At 41.4% G+C, this 11,522-nt stretch overlaps 1 long non-coding RNA gene across 1 annotated transcript; it reads left to right on the forward strand.

The window, feature by feature from the left end:
• Window positions 1–201: 201 nt before the first annotated feature.
• On the forward strand, window positions 202–7,021 carry LOC139037360 (uncharacterized). Its single transcript, XR_011490135.1, has 3 exons — window positions 202–360; window positions 853–1,007; window positions 5,510–7,021. It is a non-coding gene; the product is annotated as an uncharacterized lncRNA (long non-coding RNA).
• Window positions 7,022–11,522: the final 4,501 nt, after the last annotated feature.

Consider the following 11,522-nt stretch of genomic DNA (forward strand, 5'->3'; position numbering starts at 1 on the left):
GGAGCCAGGCTCTCGGGTGGTGCCTTTCCAAAGTCTTCAACTCTTCACCCCTCATGGCTACCGGGCTTCAAGATGGCGGCGGAGCGCCGCGCAGCGCGGAGCTGCAGCTCCACCTACAGGAAAGGTGATTGGAGGAGGCAGTCGCTGGCGGCCCAACCACGTGCCAACCTGCTCCCAGCAGCAGCCCGGGCACCCGGCATGCACGTTCAGTGCGCATTTCACACTGTGCCAGTTTTAGAGACCAGGTGCACCCAAGATGCAGGGGCAGATGAGAGCAAGAGAGGGGAGGAGGGAACCCATCCACCAACAGACCCGAGTTCTCCGTTCCTCGCAAAACATTTGCCTTTTACAAGCACTCAGGTAAATCCCAGCAGAACAGGGAGTGCCAAGAGAGGAAGCTGGCATTTGAAAGGCTTGCAGTATCAGCTAATTGGTCTCAAACCTAAATCATAAAAAGAACTGTATTTATGCTGCTCAGAATGAACACAGGGGGCTGTTGGGTGCGCGGTGCTAGAGAGGAGGGGCGGTGATGGGGAAAAGAGTCCGTTTTTTAAGTGAATTTATACTATTATAAGACCTGTCGCGGGTGAGTAATAAAAATGGCGATGCTAAGTTAAGCCTTGTGTTATCCTGTTTGCTCAGATGCTGCTTATGCCAGCTGTAGCCAGCAGAAAGCACTTTTCAATTTATTTTTATGACTCTTCTCTAAAAGCATTCCATTAAAGGAATATTACCCTGTATGAAGTTTGGAGGCACCAATGGCAGTTTATTTGCTTGTTGTGCTGGAAAGGGATAAACAGTTATCTGTGGTACCCATAATTTCAGTTTTGTCTTTCTCTCTCTCCGGTAAAGGGTCAAACGTGGATTATGCCTTCTGCTCTTCTGTGGACCACCCCCTCCATCACAGAGTTTGCCTGAACCTCGGCCACATTTCAGTGCAGTCTGATTATCAGAACCGCTGAGTCTCAAGTTTGCAGCTTGCTCTGTTCATTTCCATCATCCCATCGGTGAGGAGAAGCGTCTGCAGCCATCCTTCATATTGGGAGGGATGAGCTGAAGAAGGCAGGGAGATGTCTCCTAAGGTAGAGTCTTTCCTGGCTATCATGGCTTCCAAACCTTCTTATCTGGCTCCTTTGGCAACATTCCACACAAGCTGTGATGTATAAATATGGGAACTTCACCTTTCTCTCACACAAATAAAACAATTTCTAGAAGGAAAACAAAGCCTAGTGGTTGAGAGTAATGAATGGGTTTGGAGTCAGATTGCCTAAGTTTGAAATCTCACCCTGCCACGTAGGACCTGTTATTTTAGGTGAGTTACTTAACCTCTCTGCTCTTACTTTCTTAACCTATAGAATGGGGATGTAATAGTTCTCATCTGATAGGTTTTTGTGAAGGTTGAGTGACATCACTGATGTAAAGTGTTTAAAAAATTAACTGTCCCATAGTAAGAGCTATAAATAGTAGTCAATTTTTTTTAAACTAATATTGTTACTGAGATCTCAGTAAATCTAAGGGAAGACTAGTTTTCTGGCTCTGATTTCACTACTAACTTGCCACATCACCTTAAACTTGTCACTTCACTTCTCTGGGATAGTCATTGAAGCCCCTTTCTCATTTATGGAGGGTTATGAAGACTAGCAAATGGCAAAAATCATGACATGTGAATGGCCTTATGACTTTATGATGGTTTTATGACCCAGATGAAGATGGTGCTAACTCATGGTGTCAGCATGTTCTTTATGCATATTTTGAAGATCTGGCATTGGGATGTCAATTTCCGAGTGAAGTAGTTTTTTATTTAAGTAATAGAGTCTTTCAGTTGCAAGAGATCTGAGATGCCATGAAAGTTTTATTTTTAGGCAGGAATTCCTTCAACGACTGCAGTTTGTGGCTGTTCGCAGCCTATTCTCTAACCTGCCCAGGGATGGTGGGTTCGCTCTTTTGCAGGCTCATCTTTCCTACTTCTGAGTGATAGAATGCCCTCCTTTACAGTATCTGAGATCTTCCTCTTGCTGTCGCTTTCATACAGTTGTGTTGCTTCTGCCCCGTGAACCTTCACAGATGAGTCTAATCTTTTTCCGCATCACAGATCCTCAGATATTTGCAGAGAGTAGTTCTTATGTCATTTCTGTTCTTGGCAAAACTCCTCCAAACATTTCTTATATGCCATGATGTCCAGAGGTTTCATCATCCTAACTACCTCCACTGGATGGAGGGATCCTTTATTGTCAACATCCATTATAAAATGTGCCTGAAACTGACCACGGAATTCTGACTGTTGTTGAGATTCCTTGATTGTGAAGTTATTTTGTGTGATCAAATCTATGTGATCAAAGGTGAAAGAAAGTGAAAGGTTAGTTGCTCAGTTGTGTTCGACTCTTCGCAACCCCATGGACTGTAGCCAGACAGGCTCCTCTGTCCATGGGATTCTTGAGGCAAGAATACTGGAGTGGGTTGCCATTTCCTTCTCCATGCAATCTTCCAAACCCAGGTATTGAACTCTATTGCAGGCAGATTCTTTACTGTCTGAGTCACCAGGAAAGCTTGGTTCTCACTTTTTTTAAGTTGCTACAGAATCTTGGTCAAGTTATTTATGCTCTGTGACCATGTCCCCCTGCTAAAGTGGGAATAGTAAAACTTGCCTGCTGCATCCCTCATGGAGTTTGTGTGAACCTCAGAGGTGAGCAGGTACATGAAGGGGTTTGAAAGAGCCCTGGGAGGAATATTGGGATGAAATTTTATGGCTCTTGAGTTTATGTGATCTGCTACAACTCTTGTGGTCTCTCCTCCATAAGCCCTGCTGTGAACCCATTCGTTACTCCACATTCATAACTGTGTAGATTCATCTTGTTGACTTTTCCTGTCATTTGGGTTTGTAGAATCCTTTCAGAATCTTGATTTTGCTAATCTGTTTCCTGGCCATCACACCCTGCTCTGTGTTACTCACAAATTCAAGAAGCCTGTCTTCTGTAGCTTTACCTAAATGATGGATACAGATATTGAAAGTTTCCCTTCGTGAGAACTTCTGTTAGGCTCTCCTTGCCCACAACATACACAACTAAAGTAACAACTGCCTCTTTCCTGTTTTCTCTCCTAGCACATATACATTTCACTCACAGAAACAGTTTCTCTTTTCTTTTAAAGATATTTGAGTAAGCACCTCCTCTTTGCCTGTAGACAGTAATACTCCTTGAGGACCAAGAATGTGCTGTGTTTACAGTTGTAGCACCAAAGGCACTGATCTTACCTTGCACATAGAAGTTAACTTCAAGGATGTTGGACCATGAGCAGAGATTTTCATATCCCCCAAGGAAGAATCAATCCTCAGTGGCCAGTGATTTGACCTGTTATGCCTATGCAATGAAACCACCATAAAAAGCCAAAATGATGGGCTTTGGAAAGCTTCTTAGTTGGTGAACAAATGGAAATTTGGCCAAAATGGCACACTTGCAGAGAAAGTGATGCCCTTTCATAATAAACTAATAATCTAGTAAGTGAAAAGTGAAAGTGAGAGTCACTCAGTCATGTCTGACTCTTTGCGACCCCATGGACTATAGTCCATGGAATTCTCCAGGCCAGAATACTGGAGTAGGTAGCCTTTCTGTTCTCCAGGGGATCTTCCCAACCTGGTTATCGAACCCAGGTCTCCCACATCGCAGGAGTATTCTTTACCAGCTGAGCCACTAGGCAAGCCCAAGAATACTGGAGTGGGTAGCCTATCCCTTCTCCAGTGGATCGTCCCAACCCAGGAATCGAACCAGGGTCTCCTGCATTGGAGGCAGATTCTTTACCAGCTGAGTTATGAGGGAAGCCCCATAATCTAGTAAGGAAACATAATCTAGTAAGGAAATGTTATTCTGATTCAGTAAGCCGCTCTAGCAAATTAACCAAACCTGAGGAGAAGGGAGTGTTGGAACCTTCAATCTGTAGCCAGTTGGTTACAGGCCTAGGTGACAGGTGGGACTTGTGATTGATGTTTAAGGGGGGAGGGGCAGTCTTGTAGGACTGAGCCCTTAACCTGTGGAATCTGATGCTCTGTCCAGATAGTATCAGAATTGAGCTGAATTGTAGGACTCTCGGGCAGTCTCACAGAAAATTGATGGAATTGATTGCAGTTATCAATGGTCAAAATTTACTGTGTTCCAGTTTGAGGATAGCCTGTTCCATTGTTTTAGTTTGGAATTGATGGAATTGATTGCCCCTTGATGGAATTGATTACAGTTATCAATGGTCAAAATTTATTGTGTTCCAATTTGAGGATAGCCTGCTCCATTGTTTTACTTTTCTAGAGGTAAAGTGTTTTCTTGAAAGGAATCATTGGAAGTAATTTTTGAAGTCATCAAAAAATAATTTTGAGCCAGTGGGATAAATAAAGCAGTTTAGTAGTATGAAAACATAGGTAAAAAATAAACTAATAACAATGTATTGAAAATTATGATTGAACATTAGCTAACCTTTTCTGGGGTTTACAAAGTGTCTGTGAAAGTTACAAAGAAAGGAAAGAGAGAGAGAGAGAGGAGAGGGGAAAAAGAGAGAGAAAGAGAAAGAAAGAAAAAGGAAAGAAAAGAAAGAAAAAGGAAATGATCAAGCAACTCTTTGGTGAGTTCTTTGAAGTCTAGTACTTCTTTGGTTGTACAATTTATTGTGACAAAAATTTATTAAAAATATCATAAATGATAATTATCACTTTGTAACATTATCTTGTAACATTTTCAGTCTCGCCCAATATTGTGGGGAGTTTTTTGTTTTTGTGTTGCTGTAGAAGAAGCTAAGAAACAGTTATTTGGTTCTCAGGAATACTGCAATATAATAGGAAAGATGAGAAGAAATTGATGTACAAAATGGAAAGATGCAACATACTACAGAATCTATGGGCTAAGACAAGTTCATTGTAAAGAAACTGTCATGGCTGCTTGTATATGTAATAGGAGAAAGTGCATAATTGAGTGCTGGAAAATGTCCATGTACTAGAGAATCTCATTCTGAGTTAGGCTCCGTTTCCATTTACCAAGAGAATGGAGGAGGATTTCCCTTTACCATGGCCATTAATTTTTCCAAAGTTCCAAGCTAGGTTAGCATTCTTAATTTTCTCTGGATCTTCACTTTCACACCCCAGAGCAAGCTATTGCTGAGATAGGAAGATGTGGGAAATTTGGTATGAGTTAAATGAAAGTTAAGTAAGCAGAGGTTGGGGTGATGAGAGGTTCATGGGAAACACAGTGAGCCCCAACAGAAGGCAAACATAAAGGAAGATGTGTCAGACAATTGAGGGGATGACTTCCTTAGTGAATATATCATTTTTCTTTGTTCAAATCCAAGTAAAACCCTGTTATAGTAATTTTTGCCCAATAAAAGTTGAAAGCATAAAGCAAATTGTTTCTTCTCAGACCTTTGAAATCCATGATGCCCAGATTAGGTGTTTTTTTTTTTTTTTTCTTTTTTTGCTTGCATTTCAGTCACTGTATTTTCAGCTTTATAATTTCATGTGATTTTTGTCTCCCCTAAGCCTGACTCCCTTCTTCGATTACCAGCTTCAGAAACCGGCACACACAGTTGGGAGAGGAGTCTGGAGATTCATCCCCTCTGGACTGTAAAGATGACAAATCTCTCTCAACTCTTTGGTTAGAAAATACAATTAAGTGGACTGGAGTGGGCTCTCTCCAAAGAAAATTGGCTGGATTGAGATGTGAGTATCCTAGAAGCTGAACCAATAAAAATCAATCATTCCCATCCCCTGTGGAAATGGCACTAGGGGAAAAGTTTGCTTTGATATCTCTGTGCTGTGGACGAAACGTGTGTGATTCTTACCCAATCAATAGAAATCTCTAAAATGAAAGATTGAAGCCGTCAGGAGCTGTAATGTCTCTGAGATGAGAAATGTTTGTGAGAATTGTCTCCCCTAAATGCTACCCTCTTTCTCTCACCCCATCTGAGTGCTTGCCCGGTTTGGGAGGTCTGCGTGCTGTCTTTTTGCTCAAGCTAGGAAGGCTTGAGGAATCTACAGGTCCGTGTGAGCCACTGCCCAGAAAACAACACATGGCTGAACAACCTGCCTACAGGATCACGGGGCGGGGAAGGAGGCTGCTGAGGGGTGGTGCCCATCCCTGCCTTTACCTTAACCCAGGAGATCTGGCCCTATCCTGTGTCTAAATACTTCCAGGAAACAAGATGGCATGCTGCCTGAGATGAAAAACTCTCACTCTGAAGACATTCTTATTTTTAGTCTTCTATTTAATTCCTTAATCCCAATTATGATTAATCGAGATTCCCTCTGATGCCACCCTGGGGCCAGCGATGGCTATGGCTGTGCTTAAGGTGACGTTTCTTGGGGGGACTAGACGAACGCATTTGCCAACCAGATTCTTGAAATCGATTTGTTAATCCTAGTGTCTGTGTCTTAATAAGATGGATCATAGCATAAAAATCAGCAACCGCACCCTGAACTTGATTTTCTAATGCCGGCCACTTTAGGATAATTCGTTGGACTGTCCTTTGGGTGAACATAGTAAATAGCTGGGTCTCTCCTGCCTCCTCACAACACAGAGAGAGGAGAAACTGTTCATTTTCCAACTTTATGCTTGGCCAACTACTTTTTTGTTAAATTGTGGTAAAATATACACACATGCACACACACACACATATATAAAGTTACCACTTTAGCTGTTCAAGTTTTTCATTGTATTTGTTATGTTGAAACTCAGTAGTTTCCTGTTACCACTTTTAAGTTTACAGTTCAGTACATGCATGCTGCATGCTAAGTCACTTCAGTCATGTTCAACTCTGTGACCCCATGGGCTGTAGCCCACCAGTCCATGGAATTCTCCAGGCAAGAATACTGGAGTGGGTTGCCATGCCATTACAGTTCAGTAACATCAAATATATTCACTTCATTGTGCAACTCTCACCACCACCCAACTCCAGAACTTTTTCATTTTCCTAGACTCAAACTCTGTACCCATTGAGGAATAACTGCCCATTCTCTCCTCCGCCAGTCTCTGGAAGCCACTCTTCTATTTTGTGTCTCTATGAATTTGGCTATTCTTAGGTGCTTCACCTAAGTAGATTCAAACATTATTTTTTATCTTTTTTATTTGGCTTATTTCACATACATAGTATAAGGCCTTCAAGGTGCATCCATGTTGTAGAATGTAATAAAATTTCATTCTAAGGCTGAATAATATTCCATTGCATGTATACACCATAGTTAGATTATTCATTCATTTCTTGATTATGTTGTTTCACCTTTTGACTATTGTGAATGATGCTACTCTGAAACAAATATACAAATATCTTTTGAGTCCTTGATTTCAACTCTGTTTTTTCTTTTTTTCTGGGCAGGGATTCAAATTCTTTTTTTAGTTATTAATGTTTATTGGACTATAGTTGCTTTACCGTGTTTTATTAGTTTCTGCTGTATACCAAAGTGAATCGGCTACATGTATACATGTACCTACACTTTTGTAGATAACCTTCGTATTTAGGTTGCCGCAGAGCGTTAAGTTTCCTGTGGTATACAGTAGGTTCTCATTAGTTACCTATTTTAAACATGGCAGTGTGTATGTCAATCCCAGTCTCTCAATTCATCCCACCTTCTCCTTCCCCCCTTGGTGGGCATACGTTTGCTCCCTACACCTGTGGCTCTTTTTCTGCTTTGCAAATAAGTCACCTGTGCCATTTTCTAGATTGCACATATAAGAAGTACTATGTGACATTTGTTTTTCTGTTTGACTTACTCACTCTCTGTGACAGTCTCTAGGCCCATCCATATGTCTGGAAACGACCCAGTTCCGTTCCTTTTTATGGTTGAGTGATACTCCACTGCATATGTGTACCACATGCTTTATCCGTTTGTCCACTGATGGACATATAGGTTGCTTCCATGTCCTGGCTATTGTAAATAGCGCCGAAGTGAATATTGGGGTGCATGTATCTTTTGGAGTTGAGTTCTCTCCAGGAGTATGCCCAGGAGTGGGATTGCTGGGTCATATGGTCATTCTATTTTGAGTTTTTAAAGGAATATCTGTACACTCTCTATAGTGGCTGTACTAATTTACATTCCCAGCAACAGTGTAGGAGGGTTTCCTTTTCTTCACACCCTCTCCATCATTTATTATGTGTACACTTTTTGATAATGGCCATTATGACTTGTGTGAGGTGATAACTTATTGCAGTTTTAATTTGCATTTCTCTAATAATCAGTGATGCTGAGCAACTTTTTTGTGTTTGTTGGTCATCTGTATGTCTTCTTTAGAGAAATGTCTATGTAGGTCTTCTGCTCATTTTTTTATTGGATTTTTTTAATATTCAGCTACTTGAGCTGTTTGTATATTTTAGAGATTAATCCCTTGTCAGTTGCTTCATTTGTGAATATTTTCTCCCATTCTGAGAATTATCTTTTTTTTTCTTTTTGTACAGTTCTGTGTACTCCTGCCACCTCTTCTTACTCTCGTCTGCTTCTGTTAGGTTTTTGCCATTTTTGTCCTTTATTGTGCCCATCTTTGCATGAAATGTTCCCTTGGTATCTCCAATTTTCTTAAAGAGCTCTCTAGTCTTCCCCATTCTATTGTTTTCCTCTGTTTCTTTGCGTTGTTCACTTGAGAAGGCTCTCTTATCTCTCCTTGCTATTCTCTGGAACCCTGCGTTCAGGTGGGTTTGTCTTTCCCTTTCTTCTTTGCCTCTCACGTCTCCTCTTTTCTCAGCTATTCGTAAGCCCTCCTCAGACAACCGCTTTGACTTCTTGCTTTCTTTTTTCTTGGGTGGGGATGGTTTAGGTCACCACTTCCTGTCCAGTGTTACAAACCTCCTTCTGTAGTTCTTCAGGCAGTCTATCTACCAGATCTAGTCCCTTGAATCTATTCGTCACCTCCACTGTAAAATAGCAAGGGATTTGACTTAGATCATATCTGAATGACCTAATGGTTTTCCCTGCTCTCTTCGATCTGAGCCTGAATTTTGCAATAAGGTGCTGATGACCTGAGCCACAGTCAGCTCTAGGTCTTGCTTTTCCTCAAGTGGGTACCTCTCCCAGAGATTGTGGAGGCAGGGGCCAGGGGCTGGGGCAGGGGGTTACAGTGGCAGCCCCCCCGCCGGCCTCGTGCGTGGCCCCTTGCTTCCGTGATGGCCCAGGCTTCTTCTACCAGAAGTGGCGGGAACTTCTCACTCCCATCCCTTCAGGCTGCCTCTTAATATCCAGCAGCCGTCCCCTCCATTGGTCTGCTCTCCAAACCCCACGTTCCAGCATCTAGCCCCCTCTGCACAGAGGAACAAGGTAGTCCCTTCCCACTTCGCCTCTTCTTTCTTTCATCCTACCAAGTGGCATGAGGATTTTTCTGGTCCTTTCAGATGTCTGAGGTCTTCCACGGGTGTTCAGCAGCTGCTTTGTGAGAACTTTTTCATTCGCAGATGTATTCTTGATGTACTTGTGAGGAGAAGAGAATTCCACATTTTCCTATTCTGCCATCTTGACTCCTTCCCCTGCTTTCAAGTCTTTGGGGGGGGGGGTATATGCAAGAAATGGAATTCCTAGGTCATAATTCCATGCTTTTCTTTTAGAGAAACTGCTGTACTGTTTGCCACGGTGGCTGTATCATTTTACATTCCCACTAATGATGCACGAAGACTCCAACTTCTTCACATTCTTACCAACACTTATTTTTTTTTCTTTTTAATAATGGCCATCTTAATGGCCAACTACTCTTTTATTTATGGCAATACATAAAATTTTGTGGTCTTTTTTCCATCTTTTTTTTTTTGTTGGTATTTCTTTAGTAGTCTTTTCTTGGGCAGAGCCATGAAAAATTCTTGATTTGTCTTTCCAGCCTCACACCCTCACTTTGGTGTGCTGTTAAGAAGCCAGAAGTACTTGGTGGTGCTTTGAGACAATAGAGTCATGGCAATAGTACCTCTAGTTGATTTTCTTTCTATTTCAATTTTTCCAAATTGTATTTTAATGTTTCTTTTGTGATGTTCTGTCACTCAACATGCTTAAAATTGACTTCATTATTTTGACACCATCACTTCACCTTTGTGACTTTTGGAAAATTATTTAAGGTGAGCTTCTGTTTCCTTGATTGTAAAAGAGATAATAATACTAAAGCGCAGGGTTGTTTATGGAGACTAAATTAGATAGGGTCCGTAGAGCATTTACTACAATGAGTAGCACATAGTGATATTTCAGTAAGCAAAAGCCCTTATTTTTTTTTAACTTTTCTTCTAACTGAACAATATCTGTATCTTTTTTTGGTCAATTTATGATACCAGTCTTCTTTAAGTATTGAAGCCTTATACCTCAGAATAAACCTTTCAATTCTGCTTTATATCCATTCTGTTGGTTTTTTATCAATCATTATTTTCAGCACTTCTTGCATCATAATAAACTTTTATGGATTATATTAGCAAACACCTGCTGAATCCCTGAAGCACTGACTCCAGCTTCTTCCTCCGTAGTGTGTCCAGTACTTCACCAACAGATTCATTTTCCTACAACAGTGTTTCAAGTGGTCATTCCTATTTTTTAAAAAAACATTTATTGATCTCTTCTAACCTTTACTGCCTGGAAGTAATACACACATTCTGTCTTTCAAGTCATCAGTTCAGTTCAGTTGCTCAGTTGTGTCCGAATCTTTGCGACCCCATGGACTGCAGCACACCAGGCCTCCCTGTCCATCACCAACTCATGGAGTTCACCCAAACTCATGTCCATTGAGTCGGTGATGCCGTCCAACCATCTCATCCTCTGTCATCCCCTTCTCCTCCCACCTTCAATCTTCCCCAGCATCAGGGTCTTTTCCAGTGAGTCAGTTCTTCACATCAGGTGGCCAAGGTATTGGAGTTTCAGCCTCAGCATCAGTCCTCCCAATGAATATTCAGGGTTGATTTCCTTTAGGGTTTATTGGTTGGATTGCCTTGCAGTCCAAGAGACTCTCAAGAGTCTTCTCCAATACCACAGTTCAAAAGCATCAATTTTTTGGTGCTCAGCTTTCTTTATAGTCCAATTCTTACATCTGTACATGACTACTGGAAAAACCATGGCTTTGACTAGACCTTTGTTTTTTGGGGGGTGTGTGTGTGTGAGAATTCCCTAATCTTATAAAAGGAACATGATTCTCCAGTTCTCCCCCAACCCCCACCCCACGCGCAGATTTAGTGATCTCTGAATTTATTTTCTTTCATTTGAGGAAGCCAATCATTCTCTTGGCTTTGATATATTGTTTTTGCCCTTGTATCACCATAGCAAGGATGCTCAGGCTCTAACTTAATTGACTGCTCAAGTAAACTCTAGTTATCTTTGAAACCTAGTTTTCCTAGAGTTGTTTTGTGGATCACAGTTTACCAAATTATTGGAGAGAGTTACTTGGCCCTGAAGAACAAGAGGAAAACTTCCATCCCATACCTGGGCTGCAGTCTCTTTCCAAACAGGTCTCAAAGCAGTGGCACCTTATTCTTTGCTTACAAAAACTATGAATTTAAAATGCAACAGGAGAGAGATGTGATGTACCATCTTGTTTAGAGCACTGTCT

The sequence above is a fragment of the Odocoileus virginianus genome, chromosome 11, assembly GCF_023699985.2.
Source record: "Odocoileus virginianus isolate 20LAN1187 ecotype Illinois chromosome 11, Ovbor_1.2, whole genome shotgun sequence".
NCBI lineage: Eukaryota > Metazoa > Chordata > Mammalia > Artiodactyla > Cervidae > Odocoileus > Odocoileus virginianus.